Here is a 14,657-nt window from a genome sequence, read left to right on the forward strand (position 1 = left end):
AGATTCCTCTGTCCCCACTGACATAGGAAGAAATGAACAGAAGTAAATCTATGTCTCTGCAACTGGATAAAACAGGAGATGAACCTTCACAGGCACTTATATTTTATAATAAAAATGTTTATTAAGTGAAACAGCGCATTGTTTGAAGAATCATACCAGGACAGTCCCAGGTACTTACACCTTAAAAGTGCCGGGAGGCTGTAACAAGTGTACATGTCATAGGAGTTATGACCTTACTCATTAACCATTAGTTTTCTAAGTACCAAGCATCACACAGGATGCAAATGCAGCCTATACACACACCAGTGAGCATTTAGGATTTGTTAGGAATGGTTAAAACTTACCACAAGCAACCCGTAAGAACACATTCTCTTAAACTTCTCACACCAGCCTAAACCAAACAAACAAATCCAGCCTGGATGGACTTCCACATTAAGTTCTCAGTAAGTTACCATTCAAAACAACAAGCCAATAACTTCTGTTTTCCCACCGTGCCTTCAAAGCAGAAAGCAATTTATTTGGTATCCACTGCAGAGGTGGGAAGACTATCCTGAATTAACTGAAGGGGAAAAACGCATCAACTGGCAAGAAAGGTGACAAAACCAAGACTGCAGTGGCTCGTATATGGAAAACAAAAGATATATATCCAAAATAACCATGCAGAAAATAATACAAGCTGTAATTTCATCAAGGATTTTAGTAGGTCTTGTGCACAGGAACCGTGCTTACAAAAATCACTGTCATTTAGTTCAATTTCCCTGCACAGTGATCACACAGAGTGGTTCTGGATTGATTTAAATTGTGACAGTACAACAAACTACTACAGGTAATAGGAACAACTAGGTACCTTACCTGATAGCACACTGTCACTTCAGAGGTAGCGTTACATTTGTTAAGTCCTCACACTGAAGAGCAGATGTGTATTTGCCAAACCCACCACCCAGAACTGAACATGGAGGGGATCACACACAGCAAAGTATCAAACACACACTCACAGCTTAACCAAAACACAAATATATTATAGTTTATATATTTATCTGATGCACAGTTATCTCTCTCTTTCCGGAGGGACCTACGTACTGTTAGTACTACCTATACAGCAACTTACAAAAGGTTCAATTTAATCCTAAATACTGGAGCAGAGCCTCCTAATTAGCAGGTATACAGAAGCCACCTAATTTCAGTTAGCCAGTCAAGGCAAAATTCTAATAAAGACAGCAAAATCTATGAGCACTATGAAGCTACAAAACATCCTGAGCTTTGATTCAGTATCTCCCTTTTAGAGCACACCTTCACAACAAGAGCACCACCAGAGAGAAGTAACCTGCAGCTGCTCCTGCAGATCAGGAGTCTACAGCCATGTATTATTTTGATTAACATTCTCTCCTTTCAGAAAAATCAAATCAACACACAGTGCTATCAGCATATTCATGTCATCAGACCCAATGAATATCACATTATACTAATACAGTACTAGCTACCATCTTTACTCAAGAGACTTAGCAATGTGGTTTCCCTTAGTCTGTTGAAGAACATTCTAGATATCTCTTGCTCTTCTGGGACACAGAGAAGCTCTCATCCCAGTAAGCTCTCCTTTCTTATGCATCATCAGTTTTGTCTACTTACCCCTACTTCTGCAGCAGCAGGCCTCAAGTATCTCCTCTAACAAAATTTTTTAAAAGAAAGGAAATAAAACCTGGCTAAACTATAAACAAAGTATAAATAAGGTTTGATTCTAGAGAGCATAAGAGAAACTGATAAGGAAAGAGCCTGAAATGGGAGTGATCTGAGACCAATTGCAATTAGAAAGACGCAAAGGGCAGCTGGGCTGGAACTGGGAGGGGAATGAACCCAGCTGACACCTATTCAGAAAATTTGAAAATCCTCTAACAAGGAATTTTAACCTCCAAATGCATACACACAGGTGCTGCTGACAGAAGAAATGCAACTATAAGAAAAAAAATAGGATAACTTTGTCTATGTGAATTCATGTCAGCCTTTGGCACCTGATCATTAGTACTAGTACTCAGTATAAAGCAAAAATATTTGGCAGTTTGAAAATTGTGCTCACATATAATTATCGTGCTGGCATTCACTATATTCAGCAAGACTATACAAAAAACTGCATGGTAATTTCTGATAAAAAGACAGGCAACTCCTCAAGCCACTACTGTATGCTACTATGACAACACAGGAAGAACAAAGATGACTGCTTTCTTTTCTACCACTACCCTAAAATTAAGCCTTTCCCCACTGACACTCATTTGGCTAACACCTCTGATTTGATGAGCATATGGAAGTAAGTCTTTTTTAGTTCCTCTTTAATCATCTCAAAGACTGCTGGAGTAAAACTGAAGTCAGACAAATGGTCAATGATGAGCTGGCTGTAAAGAAAATACTGTTTCCTTAGTAGAAAGGTCACATTATAAATTTCATATTAGACCTCAGTATTTTTAAACATTTTAATCTTATTTTCTTTCTTAATCCATGTAAAAAACATTGCCTGAGTCAAAGACCAATTTAGCCTCCATGCTCGTTCTCTTCATGTCATAAAATCTCCACCCTAAACCATAAGCTTTCACCTCACTAACCTCACAGCTTTTGAGGTACTTGGCATGTATCTTTACTATATGCAAAGCCATTATCCCTCTGTAGTCTTTAAAACCATGTAAAACTATGAATTAATGAGTTGCAATGTAAATCTAAGCATTTCAGGCTTCTAACGTAGAAAATAACATTCAACATATGATTTGTTTGAGCTCTGTTAAGGATGATGAGCTGTTAGTACTTACAGTATCTTATGACTGAATCCTTTCACTTGAACAACCAACCCATGCTCTCCAGCCACCAGTCTGTACTCCAGCTTAGCAATATCAGCTCCATATGCTGGTTCTCACAGATTGAGCAAGAGGATGCTTACAAAAGTGTCTAGAAGCACCACACTATGTGGATGAAAAAGAATGTTATAGTGGGAATCAACATAAAAAAGAAACAAACATTCAAGTCAGTAGTTCTGAGAACAAGAAGTTGTTCAGGTTAAGACCTTGAAACACCTAGTTAGGCATTACTTTTTTCATTCAGAGGGTACACAAGGATGTCTTCTAGTTTTTCTGGCACAAGACTTAGAAACTTTGTATGCCAGAGGGGAAAAAAAAAAAAAGAAAAAGAAAAAAGGTATCAGCATATGATTACCTGCAGCATTCTCGAGAGCATACAAGGGTAACACCTACCTTGAATAAAGAACTAATTGTCAAGGACTACATTAACTCTCAGTAAAATGTGTTTGCTGCATATTAACAATGCTAAAAAAAAATGTGTTAGAGGTAGCTGCAGAGATGACATTTGGAAGATTCATAGCTTTATCTGAAATGCAAGTGGCCATGATAAAGTCAAAATATGTATTGATGCATTTTATCACTATAAGAAATCTGTCACGATGGTTAAAAATTGTGAAATGCCCCAGAGTATTAAAATCAAGCATTTCTGATAAAAATTCAAACCCTATACTGTTAAGGCCTGGTGAAATACAGGCTTTTAAAGATATTTCAAATAAATTATTCTCTCTTTCATGAAGCTCTGTAGTGATCTTACAATATAACTACTATCCAGTTTTTTACAACAGACAGCCTTGATCAAAGGTTAGCAAGCATGCTACATGGAGGGGGATGTAATCTACTCCTAGGATCACAAGCAGAGGACTGTGTAACACACACACACACACACACACACACACAATACCGCTGCTCTGTATCAGCTTCCATGGTCCACACAAGAAATCTCTCCACTTGTTGCGTGTTCTGCCCACAGGTGATGGCCCATTCCGGCAGAGGCTTTGATAGCTTGCTGTTCTAGCAGATTATTCTGGTTACCATTAGGGTTATAAGTTATTTTCATATTGAGCCAGCTGCTCTTAAGACCTAGAATGCATTTCCTTTCTCCTACAAAAATATGCCATCTTCTACCTTCTCAAAAGGTAACTACCAAGACACAGAGAAAATTAAATTAAAGAAAGGAAGTCTTTATTTTAACCTACACTGGACATTTTAATTGGTTATCACTTTATCACAGTCTTAATTTTCTGTCTGGGCCCACAATGCAGATTGCAGAGAGATATTCTTACCTCTCTGCAGACCTGTGAAGAAATCAGGTGAAAATGTACATAAGCTGAGGGTGGAGGAGGAAAGGGAGGCTGCAGCAACAGTCAGCTTCAATTCCAGTATGCAAATACTCTTCCTCTAGACCATTCTCTTTTTTCACCAATTTGAATACTTTGAGCTACATTTAAAACTAAAGCGAACTTGGAATTGTAGTCACTTTGCATTAGGAATAGAAAAAGTCACACTTCTGGTGAAAAAGGATTTAATGTTCACTTAGTTTGTAAGTTGCTCAAGACTGACCTAATGTCTTTATCTGCTTCCATTATCTTTACAGATGCTCTATACCCCTCTATGTCACAAAGCAATAAAAGGGCCTCTAAAACAATAACCAAAAAATCCTCTTACATCAAAAACCTTATCAATAAGAACTGAACTGTTATCCTACAGAATATCATTATACTAATAATGGTGCTACAGTTTTATTTTATATTGTGTCTCTATGATTCCAGGTAGTATTTTCTGAGTATGCAGAGAAAATATGAAGGTTTGAGGAGACAGAAGGGTCACATGATTTTCGGTTGGGTTTTCTGACTTTTTTGGTTTGGTTTTGTTTAACTACTACCAGTCTTGCAAGTCCCAAACTGTTTCCTTCTTCCCAGATGCTTTCACTCCTGAATATTTATAATAACTAAATGTTTTCTTTCTTAGTTCTCTACTAGAAATTAGAGGAGGAGGTATTTAAAAAAAAAAAAAAAAGGAGGAAATAGATTGGGTTGTTAGAAAGACTTTCAGTTCTTGGAGCAGCTTCATGTTGAGAAGTTAGAGGTCAATAAACCATAAGAATGCCAATACTTGGTCACTGTCTTCTACCGACGCCATTTTGAGACAGATAATGCAATTCACTCCCCTAAGAAAAGATACTAGAGTGGGAATCTCTTTCAGCTCTTGCACAGTGAAGAAAACATGAAAAAAATCTATACAAATCTACATGGCATATCAGGCTAACATAGACAAGATATTCAAGTTTCTATAACCTAAATAAATCAAAATCATATGCATGCATCTCTGCTATACTAGACTGCATGACAAAGTACCCAGTTGGAGCTGGGTCGACCTGGGACAGGTGAAGTTAGGGGAAAAAAAGAAGAGGAAAAAAAAATTGCAAGAAAAAAACCCAACTCCAGCTTCAGCAGAAATAATGCTGTTTTAATGGACCATGGAATATCAGGTACCCACTAAGAAGATGACCTTTTCTCCAATACCGAAATAACAAAGCCATAGAACACAAATGGTGATAAACCAACTTCAACTTTACAAAATCAATTTATGTGAGAATAAAAGAACAAAAGACATGACCTTTTCTTTACTATTAAATAAACCAAATCCATTCTACTGAAGTCTTCTTTTTGAACATAATTTATTGCCTGACCTTTCTTACTCCACTGCAGGATGCAAAGTGATTGGGCAAGACTTTAAGCTCTTTTTTTCTTCCTAAATCAGAGTTTTGTGCCATCACAGATGGGAAAGCTTGCACACCTTTCCTATCCTCAACACAGGAGCTTCTGTAGGTACCATCAGAGACCTGTAACATCTCCCTCAAAGTTAGGTCAAAGACCTCACAGGCTACTGCTGAAATAGGCCTGGATACTTGGGCTAGGGGCCCAGAGGACCAAAGCAATGAAGGCTGGGATGCGACTGGCCATCCAAACCAGCCCTGTATCTCCTCAGGATCCTACAACACACACGTATCTGTTCACCGCCTTCACAATGAAGATCAGTAAAAGTGAAATATATTTATGGGATATTACATCTCTCATGTCAACATTGAAATATTAGACTTAATATTGCTACCATTTTGTATGCTGTTCTCTAAGAATCAGAAACACAAAATGTATTTCCTGAAATTATCTTTTCTCTGGTATCACCACAAGATGAGGTTTTGATCATTTATTGGATTCTCTACACAGTTTTATGAACAGCATGAAATCAAAATATAGTATAAACTAATGATTAAACTAATTAATTTAATGACAATCTAAACATCATTTTACCTGTAATTTTTCTCTTGTGGGGACAGTGCCCGAGTAATGCTCAACAGATGGATGTTGCTGACTGGGATAACTACAAAATAGCTTTATTCATTGAAAACAGAAATGTGTTATTATTTCCAATCCTTTTAATCCCCAGAGCCACCTGTGGGCATTTTATTTTATGTGGAAAAAAACATATGCATATGCACTTGTGTATGTGAAAATATATAAAAATATATACATTAATTCATTAAACTGCCATCCACTACTCTTTAAAGTGCTGTCAATGAATGACTGCTTATGCACCATCCCCATGGTTTAATGGGATAGACTTACAGTCACAGTAATCCTGACTGACTGGAAACCAAGAATAATTTTCTGAGACAGAGTCAAATCACTTTCTTATGAGATCTACACACAGGGAAGTAACTCTGTCACTTCTGGAAGAGGATTAGTTTATTACAGTCAGTATCATCATTTTCATAGAATCATAGAATGGTTTGAGTTGGAAGGGACCTTAAAGATCATCAAGTTCCATGGCAGGGACACACCTTCATCTCAGTTTGGGTTTCCATCCTCCTATTTTCTTTTTTATCACTGAAAAATTGTCAGTGACATGAAACAGAATCAATCTGATGGCTCCCAGTGGCAGAGGAGCAGTTATGCACAACAAAACAGAATGTTGGAAAAGATGACCAGGAACTCTCTGAGATCCGGGAAAGTGGACAGAAGAACAGCAGGACTGAGAATTGCATCTCCTAGCTATAAAATAATAGTGCTCAGAACCCTGAATCTGAAATTATATGCCCCCAAGCAGTATGGAAGGGACAGTCTTTTTGACAGAAAAAAGAGCAAATGTGGAGGGAATAAATACTGGTATACTTACAGATGAAGGATAAAGAGCATTAGTGAGCAAAGATGCAGAGGAGGGCCTATGATACTGCTAATTCCAGGGCCTGCCTATCTATTGCTTCTAACAGCTATGAGATCCCTGAACAAAAGTCACAGGGTACTGTGAAAGGGCACGTTTACTGGTAAAGCAGTCTTTTTCTGGATAAAGAAGAAAAGGGTTGCCATGGCAACCCTGAATGAATTCAGCACATCACCTGCAGATAAAGTCTATCTGCAAGGGCTGTCTTGAAAGTTGAGGGTTTGCCTGCTCCTTGCTAGGGATCCCTGAAAATTATACAAAGGTTTTACAAATAAGGATTGCACAGGAAATGTATGGTACTTTTACATCCACCAGACCAAAGACTGCTTGAAGGTACAATTGTTTCTATAAAAGGAAAGCAATGTATTTTTCTTGATGTAAGCTTTTCAGATGGCTGTAGAGATTGGAATGTAGGATTGATGCATGCAGGGGACAAGTAAGGCCTGGCAGTTTTCTGTGAGAAGACAGGACATGCTAGGAGGTCTCTACCTTTTTGCTAATGAACCCTTATGTTTGGATCTCCTCATCTACTAGACTAATTTCCTTTTTTATAGAATAAGGGAAAAGCAAAGAACTAATTATCAGAATAAAAAACGTTAGAAGAACACGAGTTGTTTATAGGAGATGACAAGTGTAAAAAAATGAAATGTAAAAATAATTTTAAAGTATGTAGAAACACAGGTTAAAATATTATAAAGAAATAAAATTCAGTTCTGCTTCAAATCAAAGCATAACAGAGAATATGAGGTCCGCTCACAGCAGCATAAGCATGTTTCTAAAAGTAAAATTTAAGTTTCTGTTATATATGCACTGCCCCAGGTCTCCCACCTCTCTAAAGTTTGTGAAGTTCTGGTGTGTCAACAGGCTCTGTCAGATGGTCAAAACTTGGATTTAGTAAACCACTTTAAATAAAAGGAAAAAAAAAAAAAAAAAAAGAAGCACAATGTTTATGGAACACAAAGCAAGGCCACATGGAAGCAAGCAGAAGTTGCTTAGTAGCCCATGTCTGAAGTTATCATCTTGAGCAGCTCAACACAACAGATTCCTTTCAAGTGCCATGGACCAGAACCTGGACATTCCAGTTAAAAAGGTAACATGTTCAACACTCTTTTGATTATTTCCACAGACATAGAGACCTTTTGTAGACATAACCTGCCCCTGTAGGAAGGTCATGGGCTAAAAGTTAAGTAAATACCTTTGCTCCCTGCCACTTGGGGAACTTTAAAACAGTTTGGCACATTTGTTTAAACAAAATCAGCTTCTACAGAAATACATTAATAGAATACAGCGCTTGGCTCATTTCTGAATGAAAAGCCTGGAACATGCAGTGACATAAGATACCTCTTTCCTATGTAATACCAAAATTTTGGGGGAACTACTTAGAGGACAATTCACAAAGTCTGACTTCAGTCAAGATATGCCAGCTTCTTTCTGCATCTCAGAAGAAACCACTGGAGACAGATTTCCCCAGGTCTGCCCTTGTAAATATCTCTGTAAAATTTAAGTAAGAGCAAATAGTATTTTGTGTAAGTTGAAGCCACAGTTCTAACATTTAAAAAAAATAATTAAGTAATACTTATTGTATTAAATTATTTGTGGAAGTAAACTATAATGAGGTGTATTCATCTGTCCCACACCCCCATTACTCTTCAAGGCTAGCAGTTCTAATACACCAACTTCCAGCACTGCCAAACCAAACAGATCCATATGGGGGCTGACTTTTCAAAAGAGAAAGTAAATTTCATTATAAACTTGCCTTTTCCACAAAAACAATCTATAGAAAAAGCAGAGAATCAAAAAGCTTCATTAAAATTCACAAAAAGTCACATGAGATAGAGCTGATCTTGTCTGAGGACATGGGGATGAACATGGCAACTATGACAATCCCTTCCAGTCCTGTTTTCTACAAATTTCCATTACTCTTTCACCTTTTCAGACACTCATTTACACATTTGAGTCTATGTTAGGCTTAGGAGGGTTCTTTTTCTTCTCATACAGAAGCCAACACACCACATTTTTGCTTACTTAGTTATCTTCAGTGAGTATTGTCTTGTGAGCAAGAATGTGTGTTGGCACAGAAGGTCTTTCGGCCCATAGCTGGTGACAGTGGCACAGCACAGCAGGGAAAGCCCTACCTCAGAGAGTAGTAAGGCCAGTTTACTTGGCACCAAAACAGTAGATGTTACTTCTTACAGAGCTGCATTTTTAACCAAGTAGATAAAACTTATCCATACCACCATTCCAAGACACAAAACAGGATGTCTTTTCTAAATCGCATATTGTGATGCATAGCTTAGCATAACACAGAAACCCACAGTCAGTTTGTCTCTAGCGACCACAACAGACTGCCGACTCAGCGATACTCTGATACTAATTATGTTTCACACAATGCAGAGGCACAGAAATTAACATTCTTCAAAACTAGAATATAATTCTCCTCCCAGCAACTAAAGAAATAACACAGGTGTAACAGAGATCTACACACAAAATCAAGATTCACAGCATGGAACATATTAAATGCTATGAAATACTTTTTAAATAAATATTTTATTAATCTATTAACCTGCAAAGCTTATATCATCTTAATTTAGTCGCAAAAGTAGTTTCGCTGATAAGGGAATCAGTAAAAATTAAAGCCTCTGTAGATACAAGGAAAAGCAATTACATAAAATTCTACATGTTTAGAACATCATTTCACAACTTACAGACATGGAAAATATCAGAAAAGAACCTGACTTATTTGGAATCTGTGGGAAAAAAATCTGTCACCCAGTTCTCCCATGTTCAATGCTTCTAGGGTAGAGAAAAATTAGCAGAAATACAATTATTTCAATGGCAAAAGCATGTTTTCAGATAAATACAAATAATTCATAAATCTTGCAACCTTAAAACAAAGTTAAATTAGGGATCCAAAGTAGGTTGATTTAACAGAGCTTTCTGCCGGCTTTTACTGACATGAGAAAAAACAAAACAAAACCACAGCAGAAATATTCAGAGCATGTTTATCTGTTATCTCCTGTTTCACCAAGTCCCTTAGATACCCACACCCCATAGGTCAGAAGTGAAAATCATGTAAATTTTGCTCTTCTTAAAACAACAAAAAACCCAAACACCTTATTAGCCAGTATCAGTATCAAGATTTAATACACACATTGTTATATTACAGTGCTTCTATCATATCTAAAATAATAACACTAAAAAAGTGTGTTTATAGAGATATTTTCTTCAGAGACAGAGCAATTACGGTTTGTATATGCTTTTAAGCAAAATAAAAATAACTGCAATCCACACATTTCTGTCTTTCACAAATACAACCTTAAGCCAATCTATTCCAGCACAACATGCCTTTTGATTATAAATGTGTCAAGATAACCCAAACACCACTGTGGTAGCAATACATTATTGTAATGCCATCAAACATGACATTTATTTTAAGACAGCAAGAAAACTAATACACACACAGCAAAAAACATTTTTATCTCACCCATAATATGCATTCACCATAAAATATGTTCAAATTAGTCTACAGAACTCAAAGACAGCTGACACCTCCCAGATGAATTTAAATGTAGGTTCTCAGGATAACTCATATTCCAGTTGCTCTTCCTTTCAACACAGCAATTTAAACAACAATGCCTTAAGCACTGATATTCCTGAAAAGGCTTATAAAACAATTTAGAGAATTACAGTAGAGTCATTCTCTCACAAAAAAAAAAAAAAACCAAACCAATAACCCTCTGAACTTGAAGTCAAACCACACTACTTAAGAGGAATATACAAAGTTTATACCAAGTTCCTATGAGAAGCAGGGTAATAGTTCTGTCAAAAATCCTTCAATCTGCTATAAATATGAATGTTTCTTTTTTTAGGCTCATGTTTTAATTTCTTTGCACTACCTGTAAATGTTAAGAAAGCGATTGGTTAGTTATTTCTGTATCTTCTACTGAAGGGCCACATTTTACAGAGTGGAAATTCATAGAGTGCAGAATGCAGCTGTGAATATTCAAAGAGATGAAGAATAATGATTCCTTTCTCGCATTTATATATCTACTACCAAGAGTCTGCCTAAACCCAGGAAACTATGGCCAACAAATCAGTAATTTTTAACCACTTATTTTAATTATAAACAGCCCTTTGAGAATCCAGAACACTCTATTCTTGAATGAATACACTTTGAATACTGTCTATAGCCAGTTAAATTGTGAGAGGACTGGAGAAAAACTCAAAAATTTTACCAGAAAGTTGTCATAAGTAACAAAATGATAGACAAGTAGGTTTACTGTGATGGGAAAGGTACAGGGACCTTTGATTCAATCGCCCAAGCTGCTGAGCCCAGCAGGGTAGGCATAATTTTGTCTCCGTCACTCAGACACAACTCACCCCAGAAAAGCTTTCTCATCAGATGCCCAGGTCTGACAAGGCTTCCTAGGGGTAGCTCCTACCTGTTCGCATTGGAGGGCTTTGCCAGCTGGGACTCGTTAAAGAATTAGAACTGTATTAAGTGATCAGTTTCAAGACAGTATTCCTATAAAAGGACAATACTATTTAAACAAAGATACAAACGTACATGGAACGACGCTGAAAGTCCTTACTGGATAGACAGAACAGCAATAACTGCATCAACATCCTGTTAAGTGCTAGAAGCTGACAGACAGTAACAGAATAAGGCAATATAACCACATCAGATCTTTTTTACACGGAAAAACTCAGGAAGAAGAAAGACACTGAGAGAGTGCAACTCCAATTTACATTTAACAGGAAAAAAGGGCTCCCAACATTTCCAGCAAAACACTGAGCCTCATCTTATGCATACATTTAGGACTAATACGCAGAACAGGCTAAGTACTAACTTTTTGTAATTCACAGAAGTTGAGGTCTTTCTTACCATAACTGCTCTAGTGGGAATATGGCACCTTAAGAGACTGAATTTTAGGACTTTGTAAAACAGAAGCATCTATGAGGCTTACAGAAAGTCATGGAATTGGATCAGTGTAATATCAGTCTTTGTTAAACATGAGTGAGCGTAGCAGTACGTATCTTTCACACATGCCAGTCACTTAACCACGAGAATCTAAACTGAAGTAAATGAGTCATAAATTCAGGCAAAGTGCATGTACTAATTTCCTCATGCAGGCCAGCTTTCTATTACAGTTCTGACTCTGCCTCCTAGCATCTCAGCTGTGAACAGAAAAGACTCATGTACTGATATCAAATATATCTTATAGTCAAATCCAGCCAGATTTAGTATTTCCAATATTACTAACCATAATGCCAATGCAAGAAGTGATTTAACATTTATTTTAAAATTTATACTCTTAAACCTCTCTTCATATAGTGAAACATCAAAAAAAAAGCCCTTTACAGTTTCTTTAGAGAACATCTTTAACCTTATGTTATTAAAGTTTGCCAAACTTCTGTCTTGTTTCATTAACACCACCTGAGGTGCTTCTGTGGAGTTTCCTTCAAAATACACCAGAATTCTGATTTTCTAATAGAAAAAACTCTTCACTTCAAAAGATGTCTTCACTTTTGTAATTACATATGGCAAAACTCAGAAGATGATCTATGAACTTCTAAATACAGGTAAGGATTACATTTACTCTGAGTAAACACAGTACAACATAACACACCACATGCCACATCACACAGAACAATCAAACTACAATACAAATGCAATGAGTACTGCCACATTAGACTTCATAAAAAGTGCTCTACTTCTTCAGTTAGCTGAGTTGTACATATTCAGTTTTTAATCTTTATCCATAAATAGATTTCTCTGGAATACTAATCATTGTCCCTCAACATCCGCCAATTCCCTTGGGAAAAGAACATAAGAAAACCTGTCTAACCTACACAGGGGAGAAGGAGCTTGACCTATTACCACAGTGAATGACTATGTCGTGAACGTTCGCTATGTCATATCTGTTCAAGAGTGAGCCTTAAGTATTTCACCCCCTCTACCTATCTTTTCATTTTCCTCTCTCACTCCTAGTGAGTCCAGAATAAATTGGTCTTTATTTTATGTGTACCCAGCAAATAGTGTCTTTAGGTTCAATAGTAATTTAAGTTAAATGAGACAAAGTTTCAATTTCTTTGCACCACTATTTTAATCCAATGAAGTCCTAAAATATATCCAAAATAGTTACTTAATCCTAATTTAAGAGTGTCTGGATTTAAACATTCTATTTTCCCAGAAAAATACTGTATTGCTTCTCACTGTAATAATTCACGTTAAAAGAAATCAACCCCAACATTTTTTGATTTTGACTATACTAGCAAAAGCTTAGAGCTCCTATAGTCAGGAGAGGAAGCCAGATCACAAAACATACCAGACTCCTGAAAAACAAACTAGAGCCAAACCTGACCTATCAACAGGGGGTTTAGTCAGTTTACGTATGAATGATGTCCAGATGTGGACACCTAGGGCTTTCCTCCACACAGAATTAACTGAGATCAAAAGCTTTATCTGATTATTTACACAATACCACACCAAAGACTATGTTATTTCCATGGACAGATTAGACCTGGAAGCAGTTCAGCTATTTCCACTCAGTTCATAACAGTAACTACTGCCAGACTTAACCCTGCTGTAACTCTGAAGTAAGCAGATTGGATGTGACACAGCATCACCTAAATGAAACCAAGTTCATCAGTGCAAAAATCCATTTTCAATACTACCAGAGTACAAAATGTCCTCAAAAAAAGCGTCCTTCCTAGGGATCAGCACAAGAGAAACCATATTTCTACATTTTTATTTCAGAAGGAAATATTTTACAAAAGGGCATGTCTCCAGCTATTTCCTTTCTCTCAGCAGTTCCCCAAAGAGCAAAAAGGCAGCTATTACCACCAGTCCATTTGCTGTCAAACTTCAGGACACCAGTGACAAGGGTAACTAACAAACCAGTACTGGTGAGAAGGCGGCACAGGGGTGCACTGGCTGCATGGGAGCCAAACCCAGCCCAGGGAACAGCTCGGCTGGGTTACTGCCTTCATCCAAGGGAGGCACAAACCGCTTCGAATTCTAACACTAACTGCTAACATCTGAACTCATAATAAAAGGCTAGCTGCACCTCATTTTTCTTTATTGCTATGTCTGAGTATTACAAGAAAGCCTTCATTAGTAACAAGTGAATAATTTTCACTTTCTGCCTAGGAAAAAGGTCACAAGTTTTAGGGCAAAGCATGCAGCATGTCTTTCACTGACTGGAATCAAGAGTCCTCACAGACAAATCAATACTCGGGTGGACTTCAGTCTGTTCAGTGCTCCAGTGATGGCACCCCAGCCATCCCCACCACAGCTGCGGTGTGGGGAAAGGGGAGGTGACAATCAAGCACCAGCCTAACTTTTTTCTGCCAAACACCGCAAATACTACTACACGAAAATAGCTTTGCGCCCGCTGCCCGGGCTCCAGGTGCCCCATGGGGAGCCAACCTGCCGAAGGCCCAGGCCTCAGCCCTGAGGAAGGCCGGCGGCGGGCGGCACCCCTCACCTGTACCGCTTTGTGTCGCTATGAGGACTCGGCCACGTCCGGGCCGCCCGGCTGGGTCTCGGCTGAGGGGCCGCCGCCCGCCCCGGGCACAAGGACCGGGAGAGGAGCC

The sequence above is a fragment of the Athene cunicularia genome (assembly GCF_003259725.1).
Source record: "Athene cunicularia isolate RWA chromosome 8 unlocalized genomic scaffold, athCun1 chr8_part1, whole genome shotgun sequence".
Classification (NCBI taxonomy): Eukaryota; Metazoa; Chordata; class Aves; order Strigiformes; family Strigidae; genus Athene; species Athene cunicularia.